The sequence below is a fragment of the Pseudophryne corroboree genome, chromosome 10 (assembly GCF_028390025.1).
Source record: "Pseudophryne corroboree isolate aPseCor3 chromosome 10, aPseCor3.hap2, whole genome shotgun sequence".
Lineage (NCBI taxonomy): Eukaryota > Metazoa > Chordata > Amphibia > Anura > Myobatrachidae > Pseudophryne > Pseudophryne corroboree.
The window spans coordinates 353511919-353526961 of NC_086453.1; the positions used below are offsets into that span (position 1 = coordinate 353511919).

The 15043-nt window shown below is 42.5% G+C and overlaps 1 long non-coding RNA gene and 2 pseudogenes across 1 annotated transcript in view; 1 reads left to right on the forward strand and 2 right to left on the reverse strand.

The window, feature by feature from the left end:
• Positions 1–15043, reverse strand: part of LOC134965636 (uncharacterized) — a 298220-nt gene that overhangs the window by 32699 nt on the left and 250478 nt on the right. The gene's annotated exons all lie outside the window — the stretch shown is intronic.
• LOC134968100 (5S ribosomal RNA) lies at positions 4874–4992 on the reverse strand (annotated as a pseudogene).
• LOC134968102 (5S ribosomal RNA) lies at positions 8592–8710 on the forward strand (annotated as a pseudogene).

The window sequence follows — 15043 nt, forward strand, 5'->3', positions numbered from 1 at the left end:
GTCACTTTTTATTTGATGGAAAAGTGTACTCTCTCTACTCCTTGTAAATGCCGCTTTAAAAATATGGGAATTCTCACCAAAAGTCCCACACTTCTGTCAACTCAGGCTCTATTATATTAAATACTCTCCACCTAACCTTCTTCCAACTGTCTTTAAGACAATCACACTCTCCTGCCCCTGCCAGGCTGACTCTTTACTCTTCAGTTGTAGACAACAAGGCAAATTAGGCATTAAATATCGAGCCTTAGTCACATCATAGTGGCAAACAATGCTGCTCACAGTTTACCAGCAATACTAAGCAGTGACTTTTGTCACAAAGGAATTAGTATAACTTATGTAAAAAGCCACAGATTCAGCATAAGGGAACATGGAGGGAGAAATAACTGTGGCCATTCACATTGGAACCTTTCTTACACAGATTTGTGACTTAGTTACACACAGATGTGCAAATACAGCAAGATCCAGTGATCACAAAAATAGCTTTGCAGCTTTTTTATTCAGAGACTTTATTCATAATTAGAACATGTAACACAACAAGCAGGTTCTATACATGGCAATTAAGATATAAATGTCAAGAACATCAAAACAGATCAAAGATTAATATAATTAACTGGCATAGGTATAATGGCTACAAGGGGCCCCTGGGTCTAGTGAGGCCCATACACTGCACACCCTGCACCCATTTAATTATACTCATCTCTCTGCCAATCCAGAGTTTGCTGCAGATTGGCAAATGTCCACAGAATGAGATGTGGGCACCATGTTCCTGGAGACCTGCGCAAGCACAGTAGAATCTGGCACAATGCCAGAGTCTACTCCACCACCATGGAGAAGGGGGCATAATTGGGGAGTGCATACGGGTCCCACTCCTTTGTTAAAGCACCTCAGTCCTGTACCCAAGATATTAGCATGATGTCATTTATTTTTTATTTTTGAGTGCATACCTGTATATAAAAATGGATAGAGAGAAAAAGAAATAACAGAAAAAAGAAGCATGACAGGTAGGCCACAAAAAAAAGCAAAAGTTTGGGTAGGGGAGGTTGAGGTTTGTCCTCATGAGCAGAAATTTGATAGTCACAAAGAAAATTGGGTTCAAGTTCCAAAGTGTGAGGTCCAGGGTTGCCAAACATTAATGTAGGTCCTAAGGAAAATATTTAAAATGCTTGTAAAAAGTGGGAAGTGTCTACATTTTTGAATGGCGTAAAGTAGAAAATCTTGGAAGATTTGCAGATGAATGTCCTTGATAGTCTATAGTCACAAAGGGGTGTATTCAAAATCTGTTTGAAGCTGCCGGCTTGTCTGTACACCTTCCGACCTATTCAAAAAGAGCAGGTTTTTTTCCGACAAGTCGGGAATTCCCAACTTGTCGGAAAACACGTGGATCGGCGGAAAAGGCGCTGATCTACATGCGTCTGTCAGAAATGGGGACCAAATTCAACAGGTTTTGGCCCCCTTTCCGACAATCTAAATCCGACATAAAAAAAGTAAGACTGAGCAGGGCGTCATACCCGCCAGGCTCCTCACACGTGGAAGTGCCTTCCCCGCTGCTGCAGACATCACCCCTGCTGCCACAGACTTTTTCCTTCTCCAGCCAACGTTGGCAACTCCCCCCGCTGCACTCCGCCGTCTAGCTCCTTTTGCCACCTGCTGCAATCCAGCTCTCCATTCTGGCTGCCACCATCCAGCACCCCCCGCCACCATCACCTCCTCCCGCCATCTGTTGCTGTCTGCTCCCCCTGCTGCTGCTGTCAGAGCACCCGGCAGCCGCTGACAGTAGCAGCAGGACAGGACCCTGGGTACAGAAAAATCCAACAGTCGGATTTGGCTCAAATCCAACAGTCAGATTTGGCCGTCCATTGAATAGCCCTTGTCGAATCATTCATGTTGAAATGGATTCGACACATATTGAATACACCCCAAATTCTGATTTGGAAGTGAAGCAGAAAACATAAAGTAACTGTATACCTGGCCAAACCATGTTGCACTGCATGTTAGGCAGCTGTAACATGCACAAAGAGATTAAGATTGAGTTGGCGTGCACAGAAAAATATAAAAATAAAAATGTATTTGCTACTTTTGCATTGCAACATGGTTTGTTCAGGATATAAAGTAATTAGCTTTTTTTGCTTTACTTCCAAGTCAGAATCAGGCCCACAGCTATTTTTTTTAACCTTTGCACTGACATAGTGGAGGTAGACTGTTATTTCTCTGGATGGTGCATCAGTGGGCTTAAAGTGAACAGCACAATGTGTCCTATCTACTGTTAAATGAGAACCACAGTTAAGAGGTCAGTTTATTAGACAGTCCTGCAGAGTTGGTAGAGAAATAGTTTTAGGAACATGATGATTGTCAAGTTATATAGTATGCAAGAGCAGTGATGCCAGAGGGGGGCAGGTACTATTTACCGAGGCCTGATGGAGGATCCCAGACGTGGCTTAAATCCCCTCCTTTCCTGGCAGCTGCAGCTCTTCTCCACAGTCCACCCTGGACTGCTATGTACTGAGCAGTAGTGTGGCCAGAGAGCCTCTCATTTTTCTGTATTTTTTTCTAAGCGTGCAGGGCCATGCCTTCCATTATTATGCCACGCCTCCAGAAAAGTACCTGGGCCCAGACATGCTCTCTACTGCCATGTACAAGAGGATGTAAGCCATGTATGCAGCCAGTGGGCTGTGGACAATAAAACAGTGGTAGCTACTGTGTGGAGAGGAGTACCTTGCAGGTATGGGGCTGGTTAGAATTGAGAAGTGTATAGCAAAATGTCAGGAGCCCAAGGGCTGCAGCCATATAATATGCATAAGCAGTAAGGAGGACAAGCTGGAGGACAAGTACAGCTGTTACGGGGAGGAGGGGACCTGGCAAGCAGTGGAGCTGTTGTGGTTAGGAGGAGAATGGCAGACTCACACAGCACTGTTGGCTACGTGACCTGCTTGAAGCAGTGAAGCATGGGTATCCACAGAAAGTTACTGAGGAGAGGCTGTTGCAGCCATTGAAGATTTGTAGAGATTTATGGAAGAGGCTGTGCCAGCAGGTGTGAACAGCTGGACTGAGAGAGTTCAGGGCCATCAACACAGGTAGGGAGGCTCCAATTAAGAAAACTGCAGAGGTAGCAGCCCTTGGGTCCAGGGCTTTTTTCTGCTGAGGGCCATTTGGATTTTTATTACATCATTTGCAGTCCATTTTTGAAGTTGCCCTCCAATGCGCGCATCGAAGTAGCACATGCTCCTTGAAAAGTCGACATGGCCTTACACATAATGGAAACATTAATGCTCCTAACTCATGATGGCTACAGTAATGCCAACGGTATTGACAGATATACATAATGCCACCTGTATCATGCCAGTAGAGCACTCACCACCACTGCAGGACAGGTCCTATCCAGAGTCCTGCTCACCACCTGTCCAGGTCCTGGGTCCACTCCGCTCTGCAGCACAGCCATTCCTCCCACCCACATGTAGCCAGCTGAGCAGACCTCCACTGAGATCCTTCTCCAAAGCTGTCTCACATCACCACCTGGAGCCATCTGCCATGCACTGTATCATGGGAGATGTCGTTTTCTCACACTGTATACAGTACATGGTGGATGCCTCTGAACTCTCTGGAACTGCCTTGGCAGGGCCCCGGACCAGACCAAATGTATTTCTGGGGGGGCGTATAAATCCCACAGGCTGGAAGTTCCCCACCCCTGATCTAGAGGAACATGACACCAGCATCACTACTGCCACAGTCTGCCACAGATGTTCCTTGTTATTGTGTAGATGCTACAACAGTATGTGAACTCAGTTGCTCTGGACTTTGTGATGGCTCCGGTTGGCGTCTATTTTCTTTTACTGGTATACAGCCTCACTTGCAATAATTGGCAATTTCGTAGCCTAATGATTTTCTGCTGCAACTGTGCATGCATTGTATCTTACAATCCAATGGTTGTGTAGCCGCAGCTGATGCTGAAGGAGGCACATCTTGCCCATTTTGTCTACTCACAAGCATAGGAATAGTCTCTATTTAGCAACAATGTCCATGTTGCTCCATATATTTTCTTCCTTTTTCTTTCCCCACCTTCTTTTAATCGCTCACAATTATATGCTGGTTGGCTTAAATATATTATAACTATTCTACTTTTACTGTTCGATCTTCAATTTTATTTTCAAACAAATTAATATGGCTTTGAATTTTGCAGCAACACTGACTCACAGTGGCTGTGATATGCCCTCTGCCCCACATTATGCCCCCTGCACCATATTATGCCACACACCGCAATGCCTGTAAAACATTATGCCATACAGTAAAGCTTCTAATTTCTTTAAAATTACCTGCTTGTTGCCAAGGGTTTCACATGCTGGATGTCATACTCATTGGCAGTAAGGGAATTGGGTTAAGGATGCCGCACAGGACTGAGTGATGCTAAATAAATTAATTTTGATGAAGTTTCCAAGAAAACCGACCGATCAGAAATAATTCTGGAATTTATCACCATCTGCCAGTTAGAAAAAAACTTCTATAGGTAGATGAAAAAGGTGATTGTCGATGGTGCTCCCATAGGACCAAATACATAGGTAATGGGAAAAAGAGAAACAAAGAAAAGTGACCTTTGTTGGGAGCACTCGCTCTTGGAAACCGTTATGATTTTAAATGTATATAAACAATAATGTAAAGATGAAATAATTTAAAATGTAACCTTTAATGATATTTAAATAAGATATAGGTACACCAAAAAATATGATTTGTCTAAAATGTGGCTATATAATATAAACCACCAATTTTAAGCTAAGACTGTGAATATATTTGATGAATAAATAAGGCATTAATTGCAGGCCCACCAGGCATTAATACGTTGTACTACGAGGTTAGTGCAATAACCAATGTAGCGCCGTCAAGAAACCTACAACACCTGGTATTCCTTAGTGGTCATCCACCTAAGTACTGACCAGGCCCAACACCGTATTGCTTCCAAGATCGGACGAGATTGGGCATATGCGGTGTGGTGTGGTAGTAGATTATAGTTGATAAGGCAGAAAACTACAGCTGGTATGCAGCTAATAGGTCGACACTGAACCTGGTTGCTGTACTGAAAAAATAATCTCTTATTAGAGATATATATGTTTTACAGTCATTGCACCAAATTGTAACCCAAATTTATAGGTATACGGAGGTTTAAATCATGTGGTCAATGAAATTAGCCAGCAAAACTGCCTGTATATTTCTTTGTGTGCTGTGCAGCACCATTGAGAATGGGTTTTTGTTATGGGTAAGGCAGATAAAAAAACCTTGTAATACTGAGGACATGCCAAAAAATCTTAATTGGATCCAAGAGAAAACCTGTCTCTGTTGCTTACTGGATCTCCCTGTTAAGTATTGGATGGAAAAATTGTTATTGTAGCTATTATAATGGTTAACATCAAAACATGAATCTGTTTGAGATTATTTTATCAAGCTGAGACTGAAATGATCTAAACCTTTCCACTTTTCTCCCTTCGTGCCCGCATAATCAGTATAGGGCAGGGAATGGAAATAGACCAAAATACAGTTTTTCAGCTTTAAGGAAAGAAAAAAGACAGACTCAGAGAGTGGATAAGGTAGATAAGAAATATATCTTGGGAGAACAAAATCTCTATTATCCACATATAGGCTGACTGATACAATAGTGCCTGAAATAGCAAGTACTGTCTTTATAGCAACTCTGTTGGAACCAGGGCCGTTTCTAGACAATTTGGCTCCCAGTGCGAGATTAAAAAATGCCCCCCCCCCCCCATTGCTCAAAAAAAAAAAAAAAGTGTGCCCCCCCATATAGCCATAAAAAGAAAAAGCATGCACGCGCCGTAGGCGCGCGCGCTCCCGACAAGGGTGTGTGGCCTGATTAAAATGGGCGTGGTCTCATTAAAGTGGGCATGGCCTCATCTGATATCATCACACCCACCACAGGGGGGGAAAAATAAAAATAAAAATAAAAAAGTCCCCTTTTTACACATTACAGCAGGCAAGTGTCCCCATATTACACAGCGCGGCAGGCAGGTGTCCCCATTTTACACAGCACGGCAGGCAGGTGTCCCCATTTTACACAGTACGGAAGGCAGGTATCCCCATTTTACACAGTACGCAGGCAGGTGCCCCCATTTTACAAAGTGCAGCAGGCAGGTATCCCCATTTTACACAGTGCGGCAGGCAGGTATCCCCATTTTACACAGTGCGGCAGGCATGTATCCCCATTTTACACAGCACGGCAGACAGGTATCCCCATTTTACACAGCACGGCAGGCAGATATCCCCATTTTACACAGCACGGCAGGCATATATCCCCATTTTACACAGTACGCAGGCAGGTGCCCCCATATTACACAGTGCGGCAGGCAGGTATCCCCATATTACACAGTGTGGCAGGCAGGTGCCCCCATTTTACACAGCACGGCAGGCAGATATCCCCATTTTACACAGTACGCAGGCAGATGCCCCCATATTACACAGTACGCAGGCAGGTGCCCCCATATTACACAGTACGCAGGCAGGTATCCCTATTTTACACAGTGCGGCAGGCAGGTATCCCCATTTTACAAAGCGCGGCAGGCAGATATCCCCATTTTACACAGTATGCAGGTAGATGCCCCCATATTACACAGTACGCAGGCAGGTGCCCCCATATTACACAGTATGCAGGCAGGTATCCCTATTTTACACAGTGCGGCAGGCAGGTATCCCCATTTTACACAGCGCGGCAGGCAGATATCCCCATTTTACACAGTACGCAGGCAGATGCCCCCATATTACACAGTACGCAGGCAGATGCCCCCATATTACACAGTACGCAGGCAGACGCCCCCATATTACACAGTACGCAGGCAGATGCCCCCATATTACACAGTACGCAGGCAGATGCCCCCATATTACACAGTACGCAGGCAGATGCCCCCATATTACACAGTACGCAGGCAGATGCCCCCATATTACACAGTACGCAGGCAGATGCCCCCATATTACACAGTACGCAGGCAGGTGCCCCCATATTACACAGTACGCAGGCAGGTGCCCCCATTTTACACAGTGCGGCAGGCAGGTATCCCCATAGGCAGGTGTCCCCATTTTACACAGTGCGGCAGCGGCAGGCAGGTTTCAAGTTGAGGGGAAGGAAGGGGGAGAGGGGGGGGGGAGAGAGAGAAAGAATACTTACGTCTTCCCGCTCTTCGGTCCCGCCGCCTCACGTCCCTCGCGCCGGCCGCCTCCTCCTTCTTGATTATCTCCTTATCGCCTCTCCCGAGCGCTCCTGCTCGGGGGGCGGGGCTTCGCGGAATGACGCGTTTGCGTTGTGACGTCACGACGCAACGCGTCATTTCACGAAACTCCGCCCCCCGAGCAGGAGCGCTCGGGAGAGGCGATAAGGAGTAACAAAGTGCCGCGGCGGGCGCCCCGTGCGTTTGCACGGCTCGCCCGCCGCTAGAAACGGCACTGGTTGGAACAATATATGCTTACAATGAAAAAAAGAAATTTTGCAAGTATCCACAGTGTATCAACAGTATATCTGTCTAATTTGTTTCATAGATCCATGCCAGGTATCATTTATGCTAAAATAGCCAGGGTATGCATAATGGCTAATTGCCTGCAAAAACCTGCATGAAAAAAACCTGCATGAAAAAAACCTGCATGAAAAAAACGGTGCTGGGATGTCAGGAATAAATCAAGGGCAATACCTGTGCTGTATTGCCCTTGATTTATTCCTGACATCCCAGCACCGTTTTTTTCGTGCAGGTTTTTTTCATGCAGGTTTTTGCAGGCAATTAGCCATTATGCATACCCTGGCTATTTTAGCATAAATGATACCTGGCATGGATCTATGAAACAAATTAGACAGATATATTGTTGATACACTGTGGATACTTGCAAAATTTCTTTTTTTCATTGTAAGCATATATTGTTTCAACAAAGTTGCTATAAAGACAGTACTTGCTATTTCAGGCACTATTGTATCAGTCAGCCTATATGTGGATAATAGAGATTTTGTTCTCCCAAGATATATTTCTTATCTACCTTATCCACTCTCTAAGTCTGTCTTTTTTCTTTCCTTAAAGCTGAAAAAAACTGTATTTTGGTCTATTTCCATTCCCTGCCCTATACTGATTATGCGGGCACGAAGGGAGAAAAGTGGAAAGGTTTAGATCATTTCAGTCTGAGCTTGATAAAATAATCTCAAACAGATTCATGTTTTGATGTTAACCATTATAATAGCTACAATAACAATTTTTCCATCCAATACTTAACAGGGAGATCCAGTAAGCAACAGAGACAGGTTTTCTCTTGGATCCAATTAAGATTTTTTGGCATGTCCTCAGTATAACAAGGTTTTTTTTATCTGCCTTACCCATAACAAAAACTCATTCTCAATGGTGCTGCACAGCACACAAAGAAATATACAGGCAGTTTTGCTGGCTAACTTCATTGACCACATGATTTAAACCTCCGTATACCTATAAATTTGGGTTACAATTTGGTGCAATGACGGTCAAACATATATATCTCTAATAAGAGATTATTTTTTCAGTACAGCAACCAGGTTCAGTGTCGACCTATTAGCTGCATACCAGCTGTAGTTTTCTGCCTTATCAACTATAATCTACTACCACACCACACCGCATATGCCCAATCTCGTCCGATCTTGGAAGCAATACGGTGTTGGGCCTGGTCAGTACTTAGGTGGATGACCACTAAGGAATACCAGGTGTTGTAGGTTTCTTGACGGCGCTACATTGGTTATTGCACTAACCTCGTAGTACAACGTATTAATGCCTGGTGGGCCTGCAATTAATGCCTTATTTATTCATCAAATATATTCACAGTCTTAGCTTAAAATTGGTTGTTTATATTATATAGCCACATTTTAGACAAATCATATTTTTTGGTGTACCTATATCTTATTTAAATATCATTAAAGTTACGTTTTAAATTATTTCATCTTTACATTATTGTTTATATACATTTAAAATCATAACCGTTTCCAAGAGCGAGTGCTCCCAACAAAGGTCACTTTTCTTTGTTTCTCTTTTTCCCATTACCTGTCATACTCATTGCCAAGAGTTTTACACAGTGAGTGTCATGTTCATTGCCAGGGGTTTCATGCACTGGGTGTCATGCTCATTTCCAGGGGTTTCTAGGGACACGGAAAAGTGCTGCGGTGGGAGCCCTGTGTAGTTGCATGACTCGTCCACTGCTGGAATGGCACTGCCTCCCGAAAAACACCCTCCTGCTGTCAGTCATTTGAGATTGAGTGCTCACAGTGAGTGTCCATGCAAAAGTGCCTTGGTGCACTAATAATCACTCCACTGTGTTAATATTGGCATTGCATCTGCATCTGAATCAGGGCCAATATTTGTATATGTGTTTGCACCAGAAATATTTTTAAAAAATTACATTTTTAATTATCAAATTTAATTACTTTTAATTAAATCACTGAAATATTGTGCACTATTTAAATATGTAATTAAAAAATGAATATTATGATAATTTATTCTGTTTCAAGAGATGATCACACTGTCACCAGCATTCCCATGACAGCTCCTGAGGCTGATAAACCATCATATGATAACACTGATATCCTGGTTACTGATGAATATAAATAACTGGATCCTGGTGAGTATACTGTATACAGATATCCTGAGCCAGTCACATATACAGTAAGAGGGAAGACGTGAGACTCAGCCAGTCTGTGATACAATAATACAAGATGGATTCCAGCACCCATAAATTCTATCCTGTACACGGCTCTGATTCTAGAGAACATCTGGAAACATATTTTTCTAACAGACCAGACTTGGCCTTTGGAGAAGATACATTGAAATTTTCAATGGAATGTTTACACCGTGCTTTCAGTGAGGGTAGGTACAGCAACAAAGCTACCCTAAGGGTAGGTGCATGGATGTGCGCAGTTGTGTTAGAATCTTTTCTCCAATGGGATAGGGACTTATATACTGCACATGACAAATATATTCTCAGTATGGCGATGCATAAAATACACAGACTATAAATATAAATAATAATAATAATGATACTTTGTGATGGAACTAAGATTATATATTTGTATTTTTAGATGCATTTGTGAAACTCTTCAGGGATACTGGCAGAGGCGTCACTCACCTCTATAACACCCGGTGCAGCCGGTTGCAAAAGGAGCACAGCTTCATGGGATGGGCGTGTCTGTGTGAGATGGGGCATGGCTTCACAGGAGAGGGGTGTGGCTAATCATCCCAACCCCTGTTTTGGCACCTCAGGTGTCCTGGAGATGTAGCCTGGCCCTGGAGACTGGCATTTCTTCAGTGACTGCTTCTACATGATGACAGGTGCCAGGATGCTGCACATAATATTACAGTGTAGCACCCGGCTCCTGTCACTGAGCAGGAGCCGGCACTTTGGTGTCACCCCTCAGCAGGTTACACCCGGGTGCGCGATACACCCCCCGCACCCCTTTGTGACGCGACTGGATATTGGCACATATGTGTATATAAAAGTTAATGGATAATTTTAATTGCAAAATATTTTGAAGTTTGAAATAGTATTAATAATTGAATCTGTCAAGATACTCAGAGCTGGAAGCATCATTGCTTGGAGATTGATAATATTTAGAGGGAAAAAATACCAGCCAATAAGACCACAGACTAATTGTGGCTGCACAGTGAAATGACTATATATATAGGGGCACACTATGCTATACTCTGCTGTGTCCATCCAGAGACTCCAGACTAATTGTGGCTTTGCAATATAGTGACTGTAAATAAGGGCACACTGCACTATATTCTGCTGTGTCTATTCAGAGTGTCCAGACTAATTGTGGATGTGCAGTATAGTGACTGTATATAGGGGCACACTACACCATATGCTGCTGTTTTAGCAGGCTGTGTCCATCCAGAAACTCCAGACTCATTGTGGCCGTGCAGTATAGGGACTGTGTATATAGGGGCATGCTGCATGCTGGTGTGTGTTTCGCTATACTCTCCTGTATTGTCTGAGCTTTACTTTAGCCCTGTTATCTGTGCAATTTGAACTGACCTGCAAGTTTAAAAATATAAAAAAATTAAATATATTTTTCATATTTTTGTACTGGTTGGTTGGTTCGCTTTACTCGAGTGCACTTTGGACACATGCATCTATAAGCCCTGTGATCCATACAGTTTGAAAAGAGCTGCAAGTTTAAAATAGAAAAAAATATATATTTATTGTTTGTACTTTTTGGTGTGCATTACCTTGTGCATTAGTTCACATGCATGTAGAAGCCATGTGATACATACAGTTTGAACAGAGCTGCAACTTTAAAAATAGAAAAAACAAACAATATATTTATTGTTTGTACTGTTTGGTGCGCTTTACCCTAGTGCACGTCGTTCACGTGCATCTATAAGCCCTGTGATTCATGCAGTTTGAACCGGACTGCAAGTTTAAAAATAAAAAAGAAACCAGACTCTTATATACCTGGCAAGATCAAATATTTGTTAAAACTGATTTCCTGCAGCTCACAGTTGAGGGAGTTACTCATTTCCCTTAAATTAGCCAAAAAGAAAAAATAAATTTAAAAGCGCTTGAATTCAGTTAAAAAAATAAAAATAAATGTAAAATATTTCTATCCTTCCAATGTGTATATAGATATATATCTCTCAATATACCAATAAAGACCAACCATACAAGGTAAAATATACATACAGTATATCACAAATTCTTCTATATCATCAAAATTAAAACAAATAAAGGCTTGAAATATTTCACTTTGTATGTAATAAGTCTATGTAATATATTAGTTTCACCTTTTAAGTTGAATTACTGAAATAAATGAACTTTTGCAAGATATTCACATTTTCTGAGTTTCACCTGTATTGTGAGCTATGAGGTGGCTTACAGGGGCAATCTGTGCATGTCCTGACTGTTTACACTCCATTCAAGATGGAATATGGTAAAGTTCAGTAAAAACATTTTGCAGGTACTAATACTTTTTGGGCTGACATTACTAACACACACATCCAATTGCCTCCAACAAACAAGTGCCGCCCCTAGGCATGTGCCTCACCTGCCTAATGGTAAATTTGGCATGATTGATTTATGCAGAGCTGCCGCTGCCAGAGTAAGATTCCAGAGAAGTAAATGTTAAAGAAATGTGTACAAGGTGTGTGCTTTGGCACTGTTGGATACAGGACCCCAGGTGTACCACACACAATGCACCCATTATAGATATGCCACTGTCCTTCACCATCATAATAAAAACCCCTTATCCTAACCAACACCTTTACTCCCCACATTTCATTTGTTTTCTCAGTAACAGTAAAGTATGTACTGAATAAAAGCTCACAAAGGGTCTTATTATGGTGGGGTCCTGCTCATTCGGCAGGGATATGGTCTCTAGGTCGACAGTAACTAGGTCAACAATGTTTAGGCTGACCACTATTTGTCAATAGTAACTAGGTCAATGGGATGTCAAGGTCGACAGGGTCTCTAGGTTGACATGTTCTATGTCAACAGGTCCAAAGGTCGACATGAGTTTTTCACATATTTTTCTTTTTTGAACTTTTTCATACTTAATTGTCCACGCGGACTACAATTGGGAATAGTAACCTGTGCCGAATGCAGCGGTAGCGGAGCGAGGCTCTTTGCCCAAAGCATGGCGAGCAAAGATGGTGCACTAATTGTGGTTCCCGATCACTGTACAGAGAAAACAAATCCCAGAAAACATTAAAAGCCCATGTCGACCAATTGAACTGTTGAATTAGACCATGTCAACCTAGAGACTCTTTCGGCCAAGTATCCCTGTCGACCTAGTTAATGTCAACCAATAGTAGTTGACCCAAACATGGTCGACCTAGACACTGTCGACCCTATGAACCTCACCCCATTCGGCACATGTGCAGAACGGGTCCTGCGATCACAAAGCAGTGATGCGAATGCCTCTGCCTGATTGACAGACAGAGGCGTTCACAGGGAGGAAGGGGGTTGGGGCGGCTGACATTGCCAGTAATAAGGGTGTATTGCCCTCAATGGGAGTGGCGAGGCCAAGGACTGCATCGCGAGATGCAATTTCCTTGCTCTCACAAGCCGCTCTATGACAGAAAGCCTGTGTAAGCCCAGAAAATTGATAAAAAATAACTAAAATCAATTAATTTTTGCAATCCAACACCTGAAATTTTGATTTAAAATCCAAATTCCAAATGTCTAGATCATCGAACTAGGAATTGGTTTGGATCAGCAAATTTTCCATGGCTTCGGATTTCTTAAGAACCAAACAGCACATTTCTAATATACAGGGTGCTTCACTAGCTGATGCCCCAAAGTTTTTCTTATAACTTTGAAGCAATTGAAGTAAACACTTTCAACACTTGCTATGACTTCCTCATGGTTATCATAGACCAAGGTCTGTATGTCAATTACTTTAAAAGTTATATGAAAAACTTTGGGGCCAATAGCGAGTGAAACGCTCAGTGTTTACCTTGGCTCTAATTTATGCTTTCAGTTATAGCCAAATCTCATATCTTTAAAAAAAATTATTCTGAAATCTATCCTTTTTGTCAAAAGGTTTTATTATCATTGCTTTAATCCCACCATAGATACTGTAGTAATGGAGAAACATCTAGGGCAGTGATTCACAAACTTTTTTGAATCACAGCTCCCTTTAGTATCAGAATTTGTGTAACGTCACTTCCAGCCCTGTTTTGATGAAAAGACTCCAGGAGCTCCATGAACAAACGTGAGACAGGAGCTAAGAGAAAATAAAAGAGGCTGTTACTGTTTCCACCGGGAATATTTTAAAATAACAACAGGATGATGCCCGGAGACCAGAAGTGACATCGCGGCTCCGTGCTGAGTCACTGTTGGGCATCAGGTTACCATGACATCCCGGATATACAAAGGGGTGTATCGGGGGAGTATACGTATGCAGCAGAGGACCATGGGACATGTAGTCATCATTGTGTATAGGGTCCAACTGCGCACAGTGGACTGTGATTGGTGCTTTGAACATTTAAATAACTTGCATTTTAGACTGATCAAAATTCTGAGCAGCACCTTAAAAAAAAAAACAGCCCGGGGTAGAAACACATCGGTGTTCCTGTGGCAGTAGAGTTGGGCAGAGTGGATGACCGATTATCAGCGGATTCGATCCAGTTTTTTTTGGGACTATTCAGAATCCCTAAATTGAACCTATGCACTTTTAGGAACTGTTTGGCCACAGTTCTGATAATATTCAGTAATTACCCGCTTAGCATGCTGTCTTAGGATTTGTGATGAAGTTGATCCATTTTGTTTGGAGTTTTATGTTTTTTATGTCTATGTATTAAATGGTATCACACTTTATATACCTATTTTTATTGTGTTCTATGGTAATCTGATATATGGCGGAGGCATAAAAAGTACATCAGACCAAGAGAACCTGACCAAGCGCCGGCTAAGTGTTTGCTCCAATGTTCTATATTTTGCACTTGTGGTGAGATATGAAGAAAACCTCTTAGCAGTTTCTTACACTAAGTGGCTGCTTATATTGCACACTGACTCATTTCTATAACCTCTATTCACTGTTAAGTAGTGCAGTATAGCGCATTTGATCACCGCTTGTGCAGGGGAAAAGGAGACAGTGAGAGACACTGCTGGAGGCAGTGGGAGAGACTGCAGGAGTAAGGGAGGCAGTGATTAAGTACAAGAGAACTTTAATATAGTGATGGAGCGTAAAAGATTGACATACTACAAATCAGTAATAAACACAGACACAGGTCAACAAAGTAAAATTACAAAGAGCAAAAAGAAATGATGTCGACAGTGACACCATGATTAAATAGATGGCATAAAAGAAATATTCCAAGGACAGTATGGAGACTTCTCATAGTGCTACTATTAGGCCATAAGACTCCTCTGCATGCCACTATTATGCCATCAGACTCCTCTGCATGCCACTATTATGCCATCAGGCTCCACCGCATGCAACTGTTATGCCACCAGACTCCTCCTCATGCCACTATTATGACATCAGACTCCTCTGCATGCCACTATTATAACATCAGACTCCTCTGCATGCCACCATTATGCAATCAGATGTAGTGTC